This window comes from Canis aureus, chromosome 4 (genome assembly GCF_053574225.1).
Source record: "Canis aureus isolate CA01 chromosome 4, VMU_Caureus_v.1.0, whole genome shotgun sequence".
In the NCBI taxonomy this organism is placed as follows: domain Eukaryota; kingdom Metazoa; phylum Chordata; class Mammalia; order Carnivora; family Canidae; genus Canis; species Canis aureus.
This window is the reverse complement of record NC_135614.1, coordinates 44,184,492-44,207,414: the sequence shown is the minus strand read 5'-3', so window position 1 is coordinate 44,207,414 and position 22,923 is coordinate 44,184,492. Positions and strand designations below refer to the sequence as shown.

Genomic DNA, 22,923 nt, shown 5'->3' with positions numbered 1-22,923 from the left:
GACAAGATCTGGCATCTGTTTAGGGACCTGTTTTGTATGACCCCCTGTACCCTGTACCCATCTTTCCTTTCGTTTTTTTTTTTTTTTTCCTGAATGTACCTTTTTTTTTTTTTTTTTTTTTTTTTAACTAAGGTTGTAGAATTACAAAATTCCTTCAACCTTGGGACTTTAGGTAGGATACCCTCAAATGGACTGGTTTAGTCCTTAGGAAGTCAGTGTGTGTTGCTGCTTATTTAAATAGAGTTCATTCAGAGCCCCAAGAGTCCCTATGCTTTCCAGATGCCTCCTTTCTGAGCCACCAGAAGGGCTAGGCACCTAAGCAGGGACCCTCAGGTGATTTAATTTGGTTCTCCAGTGCCTACTTGATCAAAGACCTGGGTTTTCCTTCTTGAAGAAATGCTCGGAAAGGGGATATTTCTTACAGGTTCACATACTACTTTGTACAAAAAATGACCTTGGTGCAGCTTATGCCAAGTTAGTATGAAGATTGTTCTTGAGTATTGCATGAAGGCTATGATGTTTGAACGGGCAAGTCATGGGTGTGAAAGCTTTTTTTTTTTTATCTACCTCATTTATTTTTGTAGCCATGATGTCTATTTTCCTATTTTATGACCACCAAAGTGTCCGGACACCCTGTCTAGCACCTGAGTTGATATGTGGTGGGAGCAGTTGGACAGTGAAGATATTTTCATGATTCTTTTTTTTAAGCTCCCCACCCCTTTTTTTTTGTATATGAAATGATGAAACATGCTCTGATGGTTGAACAAGGAAAGAGAAAGAAAGATCTTAATTTCTGAGTGGAGAATCTCCTTCTTTGTGGAAAAGTAGATCAAGACTGTTATCAAAAGTCGGTCTGTGTTATTGCACCTGACTTTAGGATCCAAAAAGAATTTTTTGCCATGTTGTGCCTTTCCTTCTGGAATTGTAAGTTGAGAACAAATGTTAGTACCTGTTTACACTGTGAAGCGGATATTGTTACAGAGAACACACCAGAGCCTTTCTCCCTGTTAAGTAAATCATGTCAGTGTGAATATATGATCTGTGGAGAAACCCCTGTAGTTTTTACCTGCTGATGCTGTCTGTCTTGTTGGAGAATAAATTTTGGATGTTTTTACTTTCTCCCCCTTCCCAAAGAAAGAGAGAATGTAATAAACCATCCCTTGAGAATGCATAAAAATTCATTTTATAAACACTATCCTTCTAAACAAAACTTCGTTCTACTCTCTTTCAACTGTCATTTTTGCTGTCAGACCTATGACAGGTCAAGATCAGGGTCTACTTGAACAATAATTTTAGAGTTTACCTCTTTGAGAAATCCATCATCTCCAAAGCATATAAACAAAAGCAACTAAAATAAGGTCGTCCCTGTATAAAGGCTAAGTTTAAAAAGATTGAAGAAGGAAGATCATTCCTCCCTAGCCCTCCACTCTTAAAGTGAGCCCCATCCAACCATCTGAACCGTTGCTCACCATGCCCATCTCTACCTGACTACCCACTTAAGCTAAGGAGGCATCTCTGGGTGCCATTAGGCTCTGACATATGGGACTCATAACCACAAGGTGATAGCATTTCCGTTCTTGCCAGTGATGCTCATATTGGGAAGACTGATGCAGTTGACAAGGCTACCTAGTTATGCTTCTGCTTCTGTTCTCTCTGACCGAAGGCATCCTGGATCTTGCTTAGGGCAGTCTTGGGGCCAAAGAGGCCTCTGGAATGCAGAATCCCTCCAAATCAACACAGCTAAATACAAAGAGCTGAAAGCCTGTTCACAAGGAGACATCTTTAGACTCTTTCATTCCTGGAGAGGCAAATTGGCAAGGGCAGAAAGGAAGACAAACTGGGTTCCAATCCAGATGCCTAGAAAAAGTGAGGGGCTCCAGAAAGACTAGATTTTTACATGCCAGGGCTTAGCTCAGCTCCTGCTTGTTTCTCTTGCCATATACTTCTTTGTGTTAGTAATAAGAGAGAACCAACAAACTTCAGAGCAATAAATACTCTGTAGCTTACTTTATGGGTGGTAGTCTATCTGTCCATCTTTCTCCCCAGAATGAGGAAAGGCAAAATCAAAAAAAAAAAAAAAAAAAAAGACAAAACAAAACAGAATCTCTGGGGGTTTTCTATACTACATCCATATATTCCTAACTCTAAATCTATGCCCTCGGGCAGTATTTCCCAAAGTGGGCTTAGTCAGATGTTTGTGTATAATTTATGGAAAATGGGGGGAGAGTTCCATATGTATTATGTATAATTTATGGAATAATGGGGGGAGAGTTCCATATCACAAATAAGTTTGTGATAGTACAGGTTTAAAGATTGATTTATTTTTTTTTCCTGCTGGACTTCTCAGAGCCTTTAATATGCTCATGTACTTTGGGAATCTATTCACTGGAGTAAAGTTCACTATGTTTTTCAAATTTACTTAAGTCAAGAACCCCCTTTTCATGGAGTATCTTAAAGGGTCAGTGTTCTGTAGAGGGGACCTTACAAAACTCCTAGGCTCCCACTATTTTCTTTTTTTCCCTTTTTTAAAATTTAAATTCAATTAGTCAACATATAGGGCATCATTAGTTTCATATGTAGTGTTCAATAATTCATCAGTTGTGTATAAGACCCAGTGCTTCTCATTCATCGACAAAATAATAGACTTTACAGTTCCATGACTGTCCAATGACTGTATTCTTTCATCCTCAACTATTAAAGGATTTCTTTCTTCAAGGTTCTTTAGGTGCTCTCAGAGCCTCTATCAATAGTTCCTTTCTCTCCTTTCTTTGCTCAAACAAGACTTGCTAGATACCAATGTCATCACCATTACCATAAGCTCCTAAAAGGCAGTGGGGCTTGGTAGGGAGAGCCTGGATTAGAAACTCACATGGTCTGTAGCCAAGGTCTAATTTCAAATGACCTTGATCCAGATACTTTACCTTTTAGAGACTCAGTTACCTGTTATGTAAAAAGACAATAATATTTTTGTCACAGACTCATGATGATGCTCTCCTGAAAAGGTTTCATGAAAGCACTATGTTATAAGATGAAACTGAAAAACTATTAGCCCCATTTTTCCTAAATTCCTCTGATCATAAGAATCACATAGGACACTTATTAAAATGAGAGATTTATCTGAAAAGTCTGTTTTCATGGGTGGGACCTAGAAGCTATGATTTTAAAAATCATCCTAGGTAATTTATACCATCAGAATAACTTAGAATTCTGAACTATCTGAAGGAACTGAGGAATTAATGGTGAATGAATGGTGGAGGAATGAATTGAGGAATGAATGGTGTAGCAAGAGCTACAGACAAGTGTGAGATATGTGGCTGGGGTAACACCAGGAAAGCAAAAACAGTACAGAGCTCCTCCTATTTATTACACCAGATAGGCATGTGTATATCTCTTCACTGGGCAAAGTTGGGCTGGGAATTTTACCTTTGTACAGTACTTCTGGAGTACACACTCCAAAAAAAAATCACTAAATATCCCACTGGCCAAATTTGTCTTGGTCACTTCTTCATTTGAATCTTGAATCTTCTTTTAAAAATGAGTTATGACCTTGTGGATATCATAATAGAGATCTTTATTTAAGAAATCAATCTCACAGGACTCCTGGGTGGCTCAGTTGTTGAGCATCTGTCTTTAGCTCAGGGCATGATCCTGGAGTTCCAGGATGGAGTCTGACATCAGGCTCCCTGCAGGGATCCTGTTTCTCCCTCTGCCTATGTCTCTGCCTCTCTCTCTCTGTGTGTCTCTCATGAATGAATGAATGAATGAATGAATGAATAAATAAATAAATAAATAAAACTTAAAAATGAAAAAATCAATCTCTTCTAATTTGCTTGAGCAAAAGGGGCAAAATACATGCACGTGTACATATGTGCACAGTGCACATACACACATAAATACACACCTGCCACATTTGCCACTTACAACTCTTTATACAATTGTTGAAGTGCTCATGAATGACAAAAGAAAAAGATCCCATTTCTGAAATAATCTCTCTGTATGCTGTCTGTATCTAGGAGCTGGAGTTACTCAGAGATTTTATTTCTTATGGAGAGCAAGAGAATAAAAACAGTATTTGCTTTATTAAAAATGAAATAAATACCCTAAACAAAAACTCATTATTTCTAGAAAGTGCCCTCTCATGTCCAACCACCAAGAGAGACTCTCCTGCAATTGATTTCTTGAAAAAGTCCAAATCAAAGCCAGGAAAATCTTGTAGCCATTAGACTGCAATCTCTATAAATCATCAATTTGTTTTTCATGACTTTTTCTGCATTCCTTCTCTATTCTGTAGTTTATTTTGTTCAATGTTTTCAGCAACTGCTTTGCCAAGCCTCAGTGTAGAAGCCATCTAAGTGGGGAGTGTGTTTCCTGCTCCATGATCTGCTTGTCCAAGGAATAAAACAGACATCTGACTTCTCTCCCAACCCATTCTTTCCCTGTGTGATTACAGGCACAGGAAGACAACAACCACACCTAAATACTTATGGATTAAGGCCTTAAACAATCCAGGATGCCATGAGCAAATTCTGAACTATAGGATGCCTTCTTGCCCATTACTCAAAGTATATCTTACAGAGACTGAGACCTTTAAGAAAAAGAAGGGACTGCAGTTGTGACCAGTTGGCAGTGACCACTTTGTGGCTTAGTGCAATAAATAATCTACTTTAACCTAGCTCCAGTTTACTGAGTCTCTTGTTTCTCTACTCCATACACAAACAATTCACTTCTCATTTATAAATGTTACACATTTGCATGTGTGACCACACTCTCTCGTTAAATAGATATTTGTTTCTCTTTCTGCCCAACATGGGGAACTGCTTTTGAAGTAAGTTAACCAGATCAGCCTCTTTCGTTGAACTAAGTAGACTGGAATTTCTGTATCAATCTTGGTGGTGACAGCAAAGTAGGTATCTAATTTATTCAGTCATCCATTTATTATCCATTCATCCACTTATTCATTGAGTAAATATTATTAAGTGTCTATTCTGTGGCGTACAGGTATTGGGGTAGGCACTGGTATTGTGAGTACAATAGTGAATTAAATACATGGAGTCTGTGTTCTGACAGAAATGTATGGTCTAATGGAAGAGACAAACAGTTACACACACTTAAAATTTTTAATTTTAATAAGGGCTGCAAGAAGAAGTAAAGGGAGCTATGAAAATTAATGAAAAGGGAACTAAGGACCACATACTGTATTATTCCATGTATAAGCAATGTCCCAAATAGGCCAGTCTAGACAGAAAAAGTACATTAGTGGTTGCCCAGACTGGAGGTAGTGCTTGGAGCATTTGAGGATGATGGCTAAGAGAAATGGGCTTTCTTAGGTTATAAAAATGTTATAAAATTGATTGTGATTATGGATACACAACTCTGAATATATATACTCAAAGACTTGAATCCCTCTTTTTCCATTCACCAATACTTTCTTTGGGGCTAGATTCATTTTTAAGGACTATGACTGCCTGTAGCTCTTAGATATTTATTCTACCAGCATAGCAAATCAAGGACAGTGAAGGCACTTGTCTTGTAGCTCCAGCCAAAGTTGTAGGTAGGTTACAACTGGTCTGAATTGGTAACATGTACATCCTTGTATCATTCATTGGTTGGGGGAACATGGTGCCAGGGTGAGTACATGCCTAGCTCTGGAGGTAGAGTCTGTTTTATCAGAACTTCATGCTTTGAGGATGGAGAAAGAGATGGTCCTGTTACCAGATGCAGAGAGGCTAGATAGGCAAAAGCAGTGGCTGCCCACTCGGGATGATCAGTTGCCTCATGCAACCTTTGAATAAAGGTTTCATTTTGAGGGACCACAGCTCTTCAGGACATAGACTCACTACATTTTGACTGCTGCATATAGCCTGCAATTGCTAATCATCCAAAGTGTCACACAGAGAATCTACAAAATTTGCAACTCTTAATGAATTCTATTACTTAGTTAAATAAGTAAATACTATACACTAGCTATGGGATAAGACTTAAAAAACAGTTAATAGGGGGATCCCTGGGTGGCTCAGCGGTTTGGCACCTGCCTTTGGCCCAGGGCGCAATCCTGGAGTCCTGGGATCAAGTCCCGTGTCGGGCTCCCGGCATGGAGCCTGCTTCTCCCTCCTCCTGTGTCTCTGCCTCTCTCTATATCATGAATAAATAAATAAATAAATCTTAAAAAAAACAGTTAATAAATTTGTAAACTGGATTATGTAGACATATTTAATTCATATTAATAATTCTAATTTGCATTGTGGGTTTGGGGTGCTTTTTTGTGGGGAGTGATGAGGTTGATTTTCATTTGGTTTTTGTTCCTGTGAGTTTATATCAGCTTCTTGGCATCCTGAAGTTCTAAGTGGTATATAATAAAGAGTAGTCAAGTAACATACATCTTGGGATATGTCTGCCAACAAATCCCAAGGAATTATAGGCAACACATTTATCTGCTAATTGTTGTCATATGAAATTTGCTTTACTGGCAGGAAAATATAATCTCATGATGATGGCAGATGTATGGCCAGCAAGTCTCACTGCCCTCTTACATGCAAACATCATGAATTGGTCATGGTGCTCTTTCCCATTGTTATACAGTGTGACCTCAGAATACTCCTCAACACAATGCTTCAAGGAGAACACCACTAATCAAATGTAGTTAGAAACCAGGATGAGCTGTGTGAGCTTAGAAGAGTTATTTAATCTTACCAACTTCCTTATATTTATAATGTATTTGTGCTTGATAAAAGGTAGTTACAATGATGATGAAAATGATGACTGCTTTAGATTATATCTAAATAGAGCTAGTTCCAAAGTTTTTCTCCATAGGTTTTCTCCATAGTGGTGAGGAGGGCAACATAAAGTGATTCAGGTTTTGGACGTATTTCAGAGTCTCTCACTGTATCAGAAAGGGGATTCCTAGTTACTTGAATGTTTGCCTTCATAAATGATCAAAATGAGAACATCCAGATGAAAAACTGCACATTATATAAGAAGCCATGGAGGGAGATACTGTCCATTCTGTCCCACAGTGACTCATGTGATAAATGCCTAAGTTTGGTTCCAGGAAAAAGTTTGTCTCAACAGAAAAATGTGTACGCTTTCCACCATCAGAAAACCAAAACTAAATAACCCAACATGTTTCCAGTTGTATTTACTGCCAGGGAGCTTGTGCCAAAAATGTATTACCTCAAGTGTTATAATTATCCCAAATCAGGTGCCTAAAGACATAAACTCCTTTTAAGTCCTTCAGAATTTGCCAGCTTTCTTTTATCTTTAAATTGTTTACTTTACACTGAAAGAATCTGCAAGCCTCTTTAGTCCCACTGGAAGAAGTGGGTCACCTGACCTTTTAAGGTCTCTTCCAACTATAAAGTTCCATGAAACCCTTAATAAAATTCAATCATTAGAACAAAAATGATTAGTTTTAAACAGGGCCTATGACCTCTGGCATCCAAATAAATGGGAGAGAGATGGTTTAAAATGTATTTAAAATGTATTAGGAACCCATGGTCAGTTAGGCATTCTACATCTATAATAGGTGTTCCAGAGGGTTTCACCAGCTTGTGGACAGAAATGCAGCCATGTTGCCATGTATAGCTACATTTGCACCTTAGTGCTCCTCACCATCCCCTGAATGGCAGCAGGGCTTCAGAGTTTCCCTAAATGATTCTTGGGAGTCATTACTAGGGTCTCATGAATATTCCATGCTCTCAGGATTCTGTGTTATAAATATAAGGTGTTGGCATTGTTGGACAACTGAGCATGTCCCCATTCCAGCCCACTTCAACTACTCATCTATCAGGCTCTAACCTACCTAGGGCAATATCTTCTGGAAAAAATCCAAACCTGGAAACCACTTGGGTGCCAATATGTTACTATATATTTCCTTCCTCTTGTTCTGTTCCATGAAGTAATGGGAAACTTCTTATCCTTTCTAGTGGAATAAAAATATAGTATGCGTGAAGTCATCTAGGAGAAGAGTATCAAGGGAGAAGACAATTGCTTTTAGATTCAAATGTTAAAGAGCTTAATTCAACTCAAGCTAGTTTAGAGGAAAGAAAGGGAGACTGAGAAGGAGGAACCAGAAAGGTAGGAATAATATGCAGAGCTCCAGAACATGTTTCACAAAGGGGGACCAACCCCTGCTACATGTGTTATCAAACCTGCATAGCCTCTTGAGGCAGACATTTCTTACAGATGAAGAATCTAAGCTCAGACAGGTTAATTTTACTTGCCCAAGTTCACAAAACTAGTTAGTGTTAGAGCTAAACTCAAAGCCAAGTCTTCTGTGATCTTTCCTTGATATATCTATGTGAAATAGATTGCAGAACATGCCTTTCCTGTTTCTTTAATTTTGCTAATATCTATTTCCCAAACCTACAATACAACATCTCTATTATAATGCTTCCAAAATCAACTTCTCATTCTAACAAATACCAAGGTGGCTTAAAAATCAGACTGCCATCCTTTTATCTGAGCCACAATGGCAAGAATGGAAGGTCTCTTAGAGCAGATTTAAGACTCAGATTGATCTTGGAAGGTTTTCTTTTCAGTGTTGTCATTTTCTGTGAATATTGTAATATAAAAATGCTTCATAAAAATTATAAAGCATACATATTACATATATACATACACATACATATACATGTGATTCTTGGCTTTATTGGAGAATGAGAAGAGAATGGATCTTTGGTGATTTTGTATCTGCTAATTCTACCCACAAACCAAAATCAATACATAAAAGTAAGATTGATAAAATCTGTAATTCTTTCTCTTCACTGAGAGAAGTCTGTGTTCATCTATATCACCTATGTGACTGATTTTTCTAAAGGTAGAGTGGATTAAAAAGGCTAGAAATAGTTTAAGAGCAATGGGATGAAATTTTTTTGAGGGGAAAAGTATATTATCTGAATATTGTCTGAGGTTTTGGCTTTCCAGCACTGCACCCTCCTTGACTCCTTAGGAAAGAGCCAACAGGAACTCCAAGCTCCTGGGTATGTGCCTGGAGGAGCTCTAGTAAGGCTGGGTGCTCTAGCCTTCCCTGATCCATCATGAGGAGACAAGTACTTAGGCATCTCAGGCTGCCAGGAAACTTATTTCCCTGGAATTTAAGAGACTGAAAACACCCTGAAGACCTAGCCAGTGTTTTTAATATTTATTTTTAAAATATGGAACACGTTGTGTATATATACAAATAAAGCAAGTTGAAAAAATATTATCTTGACATTTGACATCTTAATCCTTCTTAGGGAAGAAACTATCATTGTTTGGAAAATACCTTGATAAACATACTGGGGATATGACATCAGCAGGAGCCAAGACCTCAGAGGAGAAAGAAGACAAACTATTCTGGGTAAAAATAGAGAAGGGTCAGGGGCAAATTTTTGTTTTTGTTTCTGAATGAGAAAAAGAGAGGTCAGTGAGGCAAGAAAAGAATGGTGAAGGGAGTGAGAGGAACTAAAAATTAAAATAATAATAGCCTGATTTTATATATAGAATCAAATAGAATGTAATATAATAGAGATATTATCTATCTATCATCTATCTATCTATCTATCTATCTATCTATCTATCTATCTATCATCTATCTATCATGATATTTGGCCTTGCACTAATCATTTTACTTATATTAACTCATTTCATCCTCATACCAATCCTGTGAATAGATATTGTTGTAGTCCCCATTTAAAAAAATGACACTAAGGAACAGAAAAGCTAAACATCTTAACCAGATCCTACAACTAGCAAACATGGAGGAGGCTATACATAGGCTGCCCCAACAGCAGCCTATAACTCACCACATGAACCATCAGACTCCACAGATATAGAACTTTTCTCTTACTGATGGACAAACTGAGAAGAATATTATGCCCTGGATTTTAATTTTGCTCAGACTAGTGTTTTTAAAAACTAAATCATTAATATTTAAAATGAGGGAAATTTATATTTTAAGGGTCCAAGATTTCCTGCTTATCTTGAGAATATGGAAACCTGTGCCATCTTCCGGCACAACAACACTTACCTAGAGCTAAGTCTCATCACTTACTGTGCATAGGGCATGAAATTTCCAGAGTAGACATGGTCCCAACCCTGACTGCTTCGTTCATTTGCTACCTGATCAAGCACTGCATTTGAAGGTTGTGATATATCACTAACAGAACAGATTTAGTGTTAATGTAGACCTGAACCTAAACTTGTGGCTTCCCTTTTCAGACCTTTACTGTGTCACAGAGATCAGATTCTAACACCCAAGTTTTTATGGCCAATGTATTCTGGTATCTAGTACAGTGTTTGGCACATCAGAAGAATACCTATTTCTCAACTCATGGCTAGATGCATGGGTGGATGAAAGTTCATCATGGCCAATGAGCAGAAGGAAGTATATCTCCATTTCTCTTCTTACCACTACCACTATCACCAAAGAACTTCAGATACAAGGCAAGTGCCCCTTTTGACTTTGCCCCATTAGAAACAACCTACCAAGGCAGCCCGGGTCGTTCAGTGGTTTAGTGCTGCCTTCAGCCCAGGGCATGATCCTGGAGACCCGGAATCGAGTCCCACGTCGGGCTCCCTGCATGGAGCCTGCTTCTCCCTCTGCCTGTGTCTCTGCCTCTCTCTCTCTAGGTCTCTCATGAATAAATAAATAAAATATTAAAAAAAAAGAGAAACAACCTACCAGCTGAAACTATCTTATCAATAAAAATCTGAAACTCCCCACCTAGGGAAGAAATGCACCATCTCTTCCTAAGTATCAACTGTTTCAGTTTCCAGGAATCATGCTTCCCAGACTGGGGACATGAAGAAGACAAGACAACTCAAACTAAAAGCAGGGGTGTAGACATCTCAGGTCTTCAGAAAATGGGAGGGGCCCAAGGAATCAGACACTGAGTCATCATGATATACCCCAGAACTCAAGACACAGTCCTGTACAGTTTTGCTGTTGGCTGGATGGCATTTTAAGCCTTAATTATTATTCTGTTTTATACTTGCAGCCTCAGAGTCTTGCTATTAAAGTGCTTTCAGGGATCCCTGGGTGGCACAGCAGTTTAGCGCCTGCCTTTGGCCCAGGGCGCGATCCTGGAGACCCGGGATCGAATCCCACGTCGGGCTCCCGGTGCATGGAGCCTGCTTCTCCCTCTGCCTGTGTCTCTGCCTCTCTCTCTCTCTCTGTGACTATCATAAATAAATAAAAATTAAAAAAAAAAGTGCTTTCAAATGCTTGGGAAGTCAGTCGTGTTCAAGTTTATCCTCTTACTGTTTGGTTGACAGGAACTATTTGTAAATGGAACACCCTGCCAGTTACCAGCATTTATTTGCAGTTATATCACAAATGTTTTTGAAACTTGTGTTTATCTATAATTTGACACATCAAGAGGACTTTTGCTCTTGGCCTGAGCTTCTGCCAAAGCAAATGGTTATGTGTTAAAGTTGCTTTCATCAGGCCTTCACAGACCTAATGGCTGACTCTCACATCTCCCTCACATCAGGGTTACCCAAACTGATGTTAAGAAAGCAATTGAACACATATGTGACAAGTTGGAGGGCCCAAGTAAGAGGGAAGGGGGTGGAATTGGGGACTAGCTTCACTTGGAGTAATGTTTTAAATAAAGGGCTGTTTTCAGAGAAGCTGGCTCTGACATCTACAAAGGCAATTTGGCAGAGGACCTAGTTACTCTCTCATCCACCTCTTTACTGATTATGATGATTGCTCTTTGCTCTGTTGCTAAACTCAGGAAAGATGTGTCGGCACCTGGAGGCATCTGTTTCACTCGGCTTGCTTACCCACCATTTCACTTAAGCCCTGGGAAATCCTATCTTGGCCAGTTTATGGAGAAAACCTCTCTGTTGGAAAGATGAATGCTTTTGGTGATGGATTTTGAAAATCATAGTACTTCATAGCTGGAAGGAGACCTAGTTCAAACCCCAGCTTATCTAATTCATATAGTAATTCAACAAATATTTGCCAAGCTCCTTCCACATGCCAGACACCATTCAACATGATGGAGATATACTGGGAACAAAGCGGACAAGTCTCCTCTTTCATGGAACAAGTAAACAAACAGCATGATTTCAGGGATTGTTAGTGTCTATGAAGAAGACAAATATGAGATAATGTGATAAAGAAGTGGTTCTTTTGAAAGAAAGACCCTGAGAAGAGGCGGCAATAATATTGGAGCTGAAGATCAGTGATAAGAAACTAGCCAAGCAAAGATCTTTGAAAAGGCAGACAGAAGAAAGAGCAAGTGCAAAGACTATGAGACAGGATAAGCCTTACATACTGGAGAAAAGAAAGCTGACCATGAAATTGAGCTTATAGGGTGAGGTTGGAGAGGAGCAGGGATCAGGTCACATGGGGTCAACAGTTAAGGCACTAGTTGACTTAATGAACCACAGGTCATTCCATCCCTATTCAAAACTTTTTTACCTAGCACATATTGTCCCTAAAGCAAATCCACCATACTTTCTCTCATTATATTTCCCACCATATTTGTGCTCTGAGAGGCATAGGATATGGCGAAATATGTCTTGGCACAACACAAAGAGATTAATCCAGGAATATGTCACTCTTATAATGAAAATCACTCTTGATTAAAATGATGTCTCAGCCTGAGTTGTTTTGTATGATCGTTTTTCCATGTGCTTTTCAATATTTTTTACCCCTAAGATCCAGGCTATCAGAAGAAGAAAATCTCTATATCCAGCATTTCCCAAAATTAAACCATTTATGAATCACCTCCAAAGTTTATGCCATATCTGTGTCCCATCTACTTTTTTTTAATATTTTTGTTTAAACGTATCTGTTATCTTATTTGTCTATCTGCCCCAATTGATATCCTCCACGTAATTGTATGATATGCTAGTTAATTTTTATTTTATTATACATAAAGTAAATATAATATTAAAGTTTAAAAGCTCAAATTTTTGTACCACCTAAAAAATATACCCATAGGGTATAACCCACTTCCTATGTCCAATAGGGGCATGCCATCTCAGAAGGATAGCAATGTAAGCAATCTCTTTTGGTTTCTCTCTTTTATTTTTGTTTCTGACATAAATATTTATGTCAACTTTCAATTGCTGCTCTTAGCTCAATGATAGAATATGCAGAATTTCCAGAATGCCCTATTTTTGAAAAGGTTACAATTCTTAAATGAAAATATAACCATCAATTCTTTTCACCTTCCTTTGAAAATACCAATGTGGCTTCTGTAGGGGAATAAGGGAGAAAAGAAGACAGAGACCCCCTCTGGAACAAGCCACCATCAAGTACCAGAAGCACATGCATGCAATGGATCAGGATAATAAGCATATCCACACACAGTATTTAGTAAATCAAGCACATTTTAAAAAATCTTTATTAAGATATTTATTGAATCTAAATTTTTAAAATATTTACATAAGAGAACAGTATAATAAATACCCATGCACTCATCACCTACTTTCAAGAATTACCAACTCATGGCCAATCTTGTTTCCTCTATATCACACCCATTTCTCCCTCCTCAGTGGATTATTATGAGTCAAGTCACAGATATTGCTTCATTTCATCTGTAAATATTTCAATATGTGTTTTTAAGAGGATTTTGATTTTGACTAGAATCACAGTACCAGTTTCACCCTTAACAAAATTAATAATTATTTAATATCATAAAATAGCTAGTTTTAAATCTTCAAAATATAATTTTTTACAGTAATTTTGTTCAAGTCAAGATCCAAACAAGATCCACACAATCCATTTGATGGGCATATTTCATAAGTCATTTTAAATTGGTAATACCTCCCTCTCTCCCTTTTTTTTTAATTTGTGAAAGAAACCAGAGCATTGTCCTAAAAGGTTTCTTTCCCATATTCCAGATCTTTTCTGATTACATCCTTGGAGTGTATGTAACATATCTCTCTGTTCCCTAATTGTTCTACAAATTGGTATTTAATTCTAGAAAACAGCAGCCATTACCCATGTGCTTTTTGAGCACTTGAAATGTGGCTAGTTTGCATGGAGTATAATATACACACCAGATACCAAAGACTCAATACAAAAAAAAAAAAAAAGTAAGACATCTCATTAATAATGTTTATATAGATTGCATGTTGAAATAATAGCACTTTGTTTATATTAGGTTGAATAAAATACACAGTTGATTCTTGAGTAACACAGGGGTTAGGTGTACTGACCCTCCACACAGTCAAAAATCCATGTATAATTTTGACTCCTCAAAAACTTAACTATTAAGAGCATAATGTTGACCAGAAACCTTACCAGTAACATAAATCATTGATTAACACATGTATACATTATATATATAACACATATTATATATATAATACATAACACTATATTCTTACAATAAAGTAAGCTAGAAAAATAAAATGTTATTAAGAAAATCATGAGGAAGAGAATGTATATTTCCAGTACTGTAATGTAATAATCTGGGTATAATTGGACCCATGCGGTTCGAACCTGTGTTGTTCAAGAGTCAACTGTATCATTGAAGTTAATTTTTACCTGTTTCTTTTTATTTTTTAATATGGCTACTAGAAAATTCAAAATTACACACATGGCTCACAGATTTCATATAGCCAATGCTGTCCTAGAATTTTGGTCAGATTCAGATTTGATATTCTGGTGAGAATATTTCATATACTGCATCAGGGGAAATAGAACAACTGGTTATCTCTTTCTCGGGGAAGAATGATTAGTATTATCAGCTTGATCCATCCTTTCTAAAATTACCTAACAGCCTCTTACCTAATAGTTTTAGCAACAATTAATTATTGTCATAATCAGGGTTCTTCAGCCTCAGCACTATTGGCATTTTGAAAAGGATAATTCTTTGTTATGGAGCTGTCCAGTGCATTGTAGGATATTTAGCAGCATCCCTAGTCTCCACCTACTAGATTCCAGTAGCACCTCCCCTGCCTCCAGTTGTGACAATAAAAATGTCTCTAGACATTGCCACATACGCCCTGCAAGGCAAAACCACCACCCCTACCACCCTCTTCCCCAATTTGAGAATCCCTGGTCACATATTTTACCCTTTAGTGAAGTCTTCTCTAAAGCCATATTCCTACAACCAGGAATTTACACCTTCAACTTTGTATTTCCTAGTGCCCTGTGGCTATTAGCATTTATTGCATTATTTCACATACGTTTGGGTATGTTTCCCTTCTTAAATTGTGAGCTCCTCAAGGGCAGTCTCCATACTTTTTTGCATTCCTACAGCTGGGAAGAATACCTGACTACAGGGCTCAACAGATGAAATATCAAACAAGGGCAAGAGGCAAGTACTTCTGGGTTCCCTGATGCCATTAAAAGGAAAAACATGACCACTCATCTGGTTCCTCAGGAACCATTTCTAAAGTTTGTCTGTTAGAGGGCCCTTGTGTAGAATGTACCGTCTATAAGAAATTTTGAGTCAGATCTGTCATTCATCAGACTTGAATATTGGACAAACACTTTTCCCAAAATTAGATATAGGGTAAAGAATAAGACAGTGAAGGTCCTCCCTGAGGAAGCTATATCCTATGGTAGATAGAGGGTATAATCCTGGAGGGTCAATAAGCAAATACCAAACAAAAATGTAAAGAAACAAGATTTGGGATTATAAGTGTATAAAGAAATATTTTCAACGTGATGTAATAAAATGTATAGAAGGAAAAGCAATTACTAGACAGAGAAAGAATTAAATGGAAAGAAAGCCACGGGCAAAGAAGAACATTCCAGGAAGAAGGAAAAGCAAAAGCCAGGGCTCTGCAGTAGAGTATTATATTCTACAGGGGCAGGACAGTGTAGGCCATGGTGAAACTTTGGACCTTGTTCTAAGAATGAGGAGAAGCTACCGAACAGTTTAAAAAATTAAATTTGTTTAATTTAATTAATTAAATTTAATTTAAATTAAAAATTTATTTAGAATAATATGGTTTACATTTTAAAAATAATAGTTCTATTGAACTCTAATCAATATACCATAAAAGTCATCCTTTTAAAGTGTACAATTTAGTAGTTTTAGTATGTCACAGAGTTGTACAACCACCACCATTACCTAATTTTAGAACATCTTAATTATTTCAGAAAGTAATTCCCATTAGTAGTCACTTCCCATTTTCTCCTAGTCACAGACTTTGGCAACTACTGATCTACTTTCTTTGTAGATTTGCCTATTATGGATATTTCATATAAATAAAGCTATCTGAGATATGACCTTTTGTGTGTGGTTTCTTTCACTTAGCATAGTTTTAAGAGTTTATCCATGTTGTAGCATGTATCAATACTTTATTCCTTCTATGGCTGAATAATATTGCCTTGTATGGATATATTACTTTCATTTATCCATTCACCTGTTGATGGACATTTTGGTTGTTTCTACTTTTTGGCTATTAAGAAATATGCTGCTGTAAACATCTATATAAAAATTTATGTGGATACTGTTCATTTCTCTTGGGCATATGACTAAGAATGGGGTTGAGTAATATGGTAACTCTATGTTTAACTTTTTGAGGAATTGCCAAACCATTTCCCGAAATGGCTATACAATTTTACAATCCTATTGGCAATATATGATAGTACAATTTCTCCACATCCTCACCAACATCTGTTGCTATCTTTTTCATTTTTTTATTTTAGCCATCTTAGTGAGAATGGAATGGTATCTCATTGTGATTTTGATTTACATGTCCAAACTAATTAATAATGTTGAGCATCTTCTATGTGTTTGTTGGCCATTTTTACATATTCTTTGAAGAGATGCTCATTCAAATACTTGGCCCATTTTTAATTGGGTGTCTTTTAATTTTTGAGTTGGAAGAGTTCTTTATAATATCTAGATACAAGTCATTCATCAGATATATTATCTGTAAATATACCCTCCCCTCTGGAAGTTGTCTTTTAACTTTCTTGATAATGTCCTTTGAAGTACAGAGGTTTTAATTTTGATGACGTCCAATTTACCTATTTTTTCTTTTGTTCCTTATGTTTTTGTTGTTATATCTAATAAGGCCTTATCTAACTCAGGGTCACAAAAATTTACTCCTATATTATCTGCTCTTAAGAGTTTGACAAATTTGGCTCTTATATTTAGGTTTATGATCCATTTGAACTAATTGTTGTATGTGGTATGAGAAAAGAGTCCCACTTCATCTTTTGAATATAAATATCTAGCTGTCCCAGCACCATTTATTGAAAAGATTATTCTTTTCCCACTGAATAGTTTTAGCCCTCTTTTCAAAAAATCATTTGACCATAACATGAGGGTATATTTTATGGATTTGCAATTCAATTCCTTTACCTGTATGTCTATCTTATGAGAGTACCACACAGTTTAGATTACTATAGATTTGTGGTAAGTTTTGAAATTGAGAAGTGTGAGTCCTCCAACTTTGTTCTTTTTTTCAGGATTGTTTTGGCTGTTTTGGTTCTCTTACACTTCCACAAGAATTTTAGGTTTAGCTTGTCAGTTTTTTAAAAGGAGCCAATTGAAATATTGATATAAATAGTACTAAATCTGTAGCTCAGTTTGGAAAGTATTGCCATCTTATGTCTTCTAGACCATGAATACAAGATGATTTTTCACTTATTTATTATTTCTTTCATTTTGTATGTCTTGTTAAAGTTACTCGTATGTATTTATTCTTTTCGATGCAACTCCAAATGGGATTTTTAAATTTCATTTTGGACTGTTCATTAGTTTTGGATATAAATACAACTGATTTTTGTATATTGATCTCAAACCTGCAATCTTGCTGAACTCCTTTATCAATTCCAATACTATATGCATGTGTGTGTTTGTCTTTTTTTGCCAAATTGCCTTGACTAGAATCTCTAAAACAGTATTGAATAGAAGTGGAAAGAGTAGACATCTTTCTCCTAAGCCTGACTTTAGGGGGTAAAGTTTTAAGTCTTTCATCATTAAGTATGATGTTAGAAGTGTATATATTATAGAAGTTCTTTATCAGATTGAGGAAAATGCCTTCAATTCCTATTTTGTTAGGTATTTTTATCATGAAAGGTATACTATATTGTTGTTGCCTTTTTTGAGTCAATGGTATTATCGTATTTGTTATTTGTCCTGTTAAAGTATTACATTGATTGATATTCATATGTTAAGCCAGCTTTGCATTCTTACGATAAATCACATTCAGTCATAGTGTATACTAGTTTAAATATGTTGCTGCACTCAGTTTGTTGAGGTGTTTTGCATAAATATTCATAAAGATTATTAATCTGTGGTTTTCTTATGATGTCTTTGTCTGGTTTTGGTACCAGAATAATACTGGCTTCATAGAATATGTTAGGATGTGTCCCTGAATCTTCTATTTTTTTTGGAAGACCTTACAAATGATTATTATTCTTTTTAGACATCTGGTAATTCAACAGCAAAATCATCCAGGCCTGAGCTTTTCCTTGTGAAAAAGAATTTATTATTCCCCTTACTTACTGTACGTTTATCCAGATTGTATATTTCTTTCTCAGTTGGTTTTGGTAGTTTGCGCCTTTCTTAGAATTTTTTCCATTTCATCTTTGTTATCCAATTTGTTGGCATTAAATAGTTCACACTATTTTCTTATAATACTTTCTATTTCTATAATTTCAGTAGCTGTGTCCCCCATTTCTTCCCTGAATTTAGTAACTTGAGTCTTTTTTTTCTTGACCAGTCTGGCTAAAAGTCTATCAATTTTATTGATCTTTTCAAAGAATCAATTTCTAGCTGTATAAATTTTCTTTATTGTTTTTCTCATATTTTTCATTAACTTCCACTCTTATCTGTTCTATGTTCTTCTTTCTTATATCTTTGGCTTTAGTTTCCCCTTCTATTTTCCTAGTTTCTTAAAGTGGAGGTTTAGGCTCTTCATTTAAGATAGTCTTTAATATAAGTTAAAGGTAAAATTTCCCTCTAAGCACTGCTTTTTTTTTTTTTACTACATCCTTTAATTTTTATATTCTGTTTTTATTTCATTCATCTCAAAGTATTTCCTAATTTTCCTTGTGATTTATTCTCTGACCCATTGGTTATTTAGAAGCACATCATATAATTTCCACATATTTGTGAATTCCCCAAATTTTCTTTTCTTCTTTTGTTATTTATTTATTTATTTATTTATTTATTTATTTAGAGTTTTATTTATTTATTTTATTGAAGTTCGATTTGCCAACATATAGTATAACACTCAGTGCTCATCCCATCAAGTGCCCCCTCAGGGCCTGTCACCCAGGTATAGCCCATCACCCTACCCACCTCCCCTTCTGCAACCCTTAGTTCATTTCCCAGAGTTAGGAGTCTCTCATGGTTTGTCTTCCTCTCTAATTTTTCCCACTCAGTTCCCCTCCTTTTCCTTATAATCTCTTTCACTATGTCTTGTGTTCCCCATATGAGTGAAACTATATGATGATTGTCCTTCTCCAACTGCTTACTTCACTCAGCATGATACCCTCCAGTTCCATCGCATTAAAGGAAACGGTGTGTATTCATCCTTTCTGATGGCTGAGTAATATTCCATTGTGTGTGTGTGTATATATATATATATATATATATATATATATATATATAAATATTACATTTTCTTTATCCATTCATCTATCAAAGGACATCATGGTTCCTTCCACATTTTGGCTATTGTGGACATTTTCCTATAAACTTTGGGGTGCAGGTGTCCCGGCGTTTCACTACATTTGTATCTTTTGTTCTTGATTTATAATTTTCTTTCATTATGGTCAGAAAAAATAGTTTGTATATTTTCAATCATTTCTAAAATTTTTTCTTGTCTTATGGCCTAAAATATCCTGGTGAATATTCCATGTGTACTTAAGAAGAATATCTATTCTACTCTTGTTGGGTATTATTCTACACATATCTGTTAGGTCTACTTGGTTTATAATGTTACTAAAGATTTCTATATCCAATTGATTTTTGATATAGTTTTTCTATCTATTATTGGATGAAGATATTGAAATTTCCAAGTCTTATTGTTGAATTGCTATTTCTCTTTTTCAATTATGTCAGTTTTTGCTTCATGCATTTGAAGCTCTATTGTTAGGTGTGTATAATTTTTATGTTTTCCTCCGTATGGATTGACACATTTACTATTACAAAATCTTTGTTTCTAGTGACATATTTTGTGTTAAAGTCTATTTTGCCTGGTATTAATATAGTTCTCTCCCCTCCACTTCTCTCTGGTTATTGTTTGCATGATGTCTCTTTTTATTTTCAAACTGTTTATGTACTTTAAGTTTAAATGTGTCTTTTTTAGGGCGGCCCAGGTAGCTCAGTGGTTTAGCACCGCCTTCAGCCCAGGGCCTGATCCTGGAGACCCGGGATCAAGTCCCACGTCGGGCTCCCTGCTTGGAGCCTGCTTCTTCCTCTGCCTGTGTCTCTGCCGCACTCTCTCGCTCTCTCTCTGTGTCTCTCATTAATAAATAAATAAAATCTTTTAAAAAATGTGTCTTTTTTAGACAGCACATAGCTAGATTTTTTTTAAAAGTCCATTCTGCTAATCTCTGCCTCTTAATTAAAGTGTTTAGCCCATTTACACTTAATATAATTACTTGATAAGATAGGATTTACATTTGCATTTTTCTATTTGTTTTCTATATTTATGTTCTTTTTGTTCCTCTAGTCCTCCATTATGTCTTCCTTGTGTTAAATACTTATTTGTTCATATATCACTTTAATTTTTTGTTATATATAAATATATTATGTATGTTTATTTCGTATATATTAATTATAAATTTTATATATAATTTATAATTCATAGAAAAATTATACATATATAAATTACATATTATATATATGAAATATATACACAAATATATATTAATTCAAGTTAGTCTTAGTAGTTTCCCTGGCATCTTAACCTAAAATAAATTAAATCAGATTAATGCCATCTTATTTTCAATATCACACAAAATTTTGCTTTAATAAAGCTTCATTTCTTTCCCTTTCTTCATGCTTTTTATTGTCATACAAATTACATGATTATACATTATAAGCCCATCAAAAGTTTTATAATTACTGCTTTCTTTATGCAGTAATTTTAAAATCAGATAAGAGAAAAAAGTTATAAACAGAAATATATGTATGATTTCTTTTAAATTTACCTATTATAAATGATATTCCTCAGGGACAGTTTGTATTGACTTCTTTTTTTCTTGTGTTTGGAACATATTTTCTTGTTTCCTTGCACTTATCACTTCTTTTGTTGAAAAATGAACTTTTCAGGGTGCCTGGGGGCCAGCCTATTAAGCATCTGCCTTCAGCTCAGGTCATGATCCCAGGGTCCTGGGATTAAGCCCCATATCAAGCTCCCTGATCAGCAGTGAATCTGCTTCTCCCTTTTTTCCAGCTTATTCCCTCTATCTCTTGTTCACTCTCCCTCTCTCTCAAATAAATAAATAAAATCTCTAAAAAAAGAAAAATGAATGTTTTCAATTATATATATAGATATATAGATATATCTATATATATATCTATATATCTATATATATATATATCAACTCTAGAAAGCAGATCCTTCCCCCTTCCCACAGGTTGTTGGTTACTGTTTGTTTAGTAACTTTCTAGGACTAATTCTATAAAGCCTTTATTCTTTATTTTGTAGAGCTGCTGATGTCTCTGCTTAGTTACCATAGTGTTCAACTAATGATTGGACAGATATTTACTTAAGTGCTTTGAGTCAATGTATATCTCAGCCTTTACCAAGAGGTTCTGTGTGTTTGTTAGGAGCATGATTTCAACACTCCAACAGTAGTTGACAACTCTGCCTTAATTTTCACTTTCTGATTATATTTATCCTCAAGATAAACCAGAGGTGTGAGTAGGGTCTCCTCAGAGGGGTGATTAAGGTCTTCCCATGTCTTTTCTGGGCATATGCATTGCCCTGCATATATGCAATACTTTTTAGATTCCCAGGAATATGTCATAGGCTTTCAATTTCCCCATGGGCATCTCATTCCCCAATTTTTCCTTTTAAGATTTTTGGCTGAGAGTTTCTTGTTAGCCTCAACTAATATTGGCACCACAGGTGACTCTGATGTTAAACAATTGCCATTGATTGTTTTTGATGAGTTTCCTAGGGATAGAGCTGTTCATAGACAGCAGAGCTCTACATCAGCCAAATAAAGACAAGCCCTAAGATTGGAGCACTTTATAGTTTTGATATTTTTTTAAGTCAGGTTTATTGTGGCTTACATACAATGAAATTGACTTTTTTTAGTGTTTAGATTGATGAATTTTGGCAATGCCTACACTCATATAACCAATGTCACAGTCAAGATATAGAACATTTCTATTACCCCCAAAAGTTTCCATTTTCCCCTTTGCAGTTAATTCTCTCCCCAGATACTGAAAAACACTATTTCTTTTTCTTTATTTTTAGTTTTGCCTTTTATATAATGTCATATATACAGGAAATCATATAGGAGGCAACCTTTTGTTGGATGTACATTTTCAAAATTGCATCCCTGCTGCCTTATGGAGAATGAATTGGAGAGAGTCAAGATAGGAATCAATAAGAATCGTTAGAAAGCTATTTCCTAGTCCAAGTGCAAGACAGTGGGAACTAAGAAACATTGGTAATAATGGAGATAGTAAATGGACTCAAAGTAATAGGAGATGAGGGACATGGAAACCCCAAAGATGACTCATAATTATCTGTGTGGTTGTGACCTTTCCTGAGTTGGGGATACTGGTAGAGAAAAACATCAAGAGTTCTAACTTAATCACACTGGAAACCTTTCAGGATAAGAAAAAACATCATGCTTCCTATAGCAAGCTAGTAAAACTTATGCACTTTAAAACATAAACCCACTCACCCTTTCTCATGGTGCTCAGAGTTTTCCACACAAAAACTCATTTTTATAGGCACTAAAGAAAATGCCACTCTCCAGCAGCTCCACCATGAGCTGTGTATCTGTGGGCAGAGTCCTAAGTAGAGCTTTCATTTTCTCCC

At 36.0% G+C, this 22,923-nt stretch overlaps 1 protein-coding gene and 1 long non-coding RNA gene across 4 annotated transcripts in view; one reads left to right on the top strand and one right to left on the bottom strand.

Moving 5' to 3' along the window:
* SPDL1 (spindle apparatus coiled-coil protein 1) overlaps positions 1 to 22,923 on the top strand; it is a 373,127-nt gene that overhangs the window by 215,793 nt on the left and 134,411 nt on the right. The gene's annotated exons all lie outside the window — the stretch shown is intronic.
* The window catches only part of LOC144312663 (uncharacterized), a 212,805-nt gene that overhangs the window by 75,949 nt on the left and 113,933 nt on the right, over positions 1 to 22,923 (bottom strand). The window lies entirely within an intron of this gene.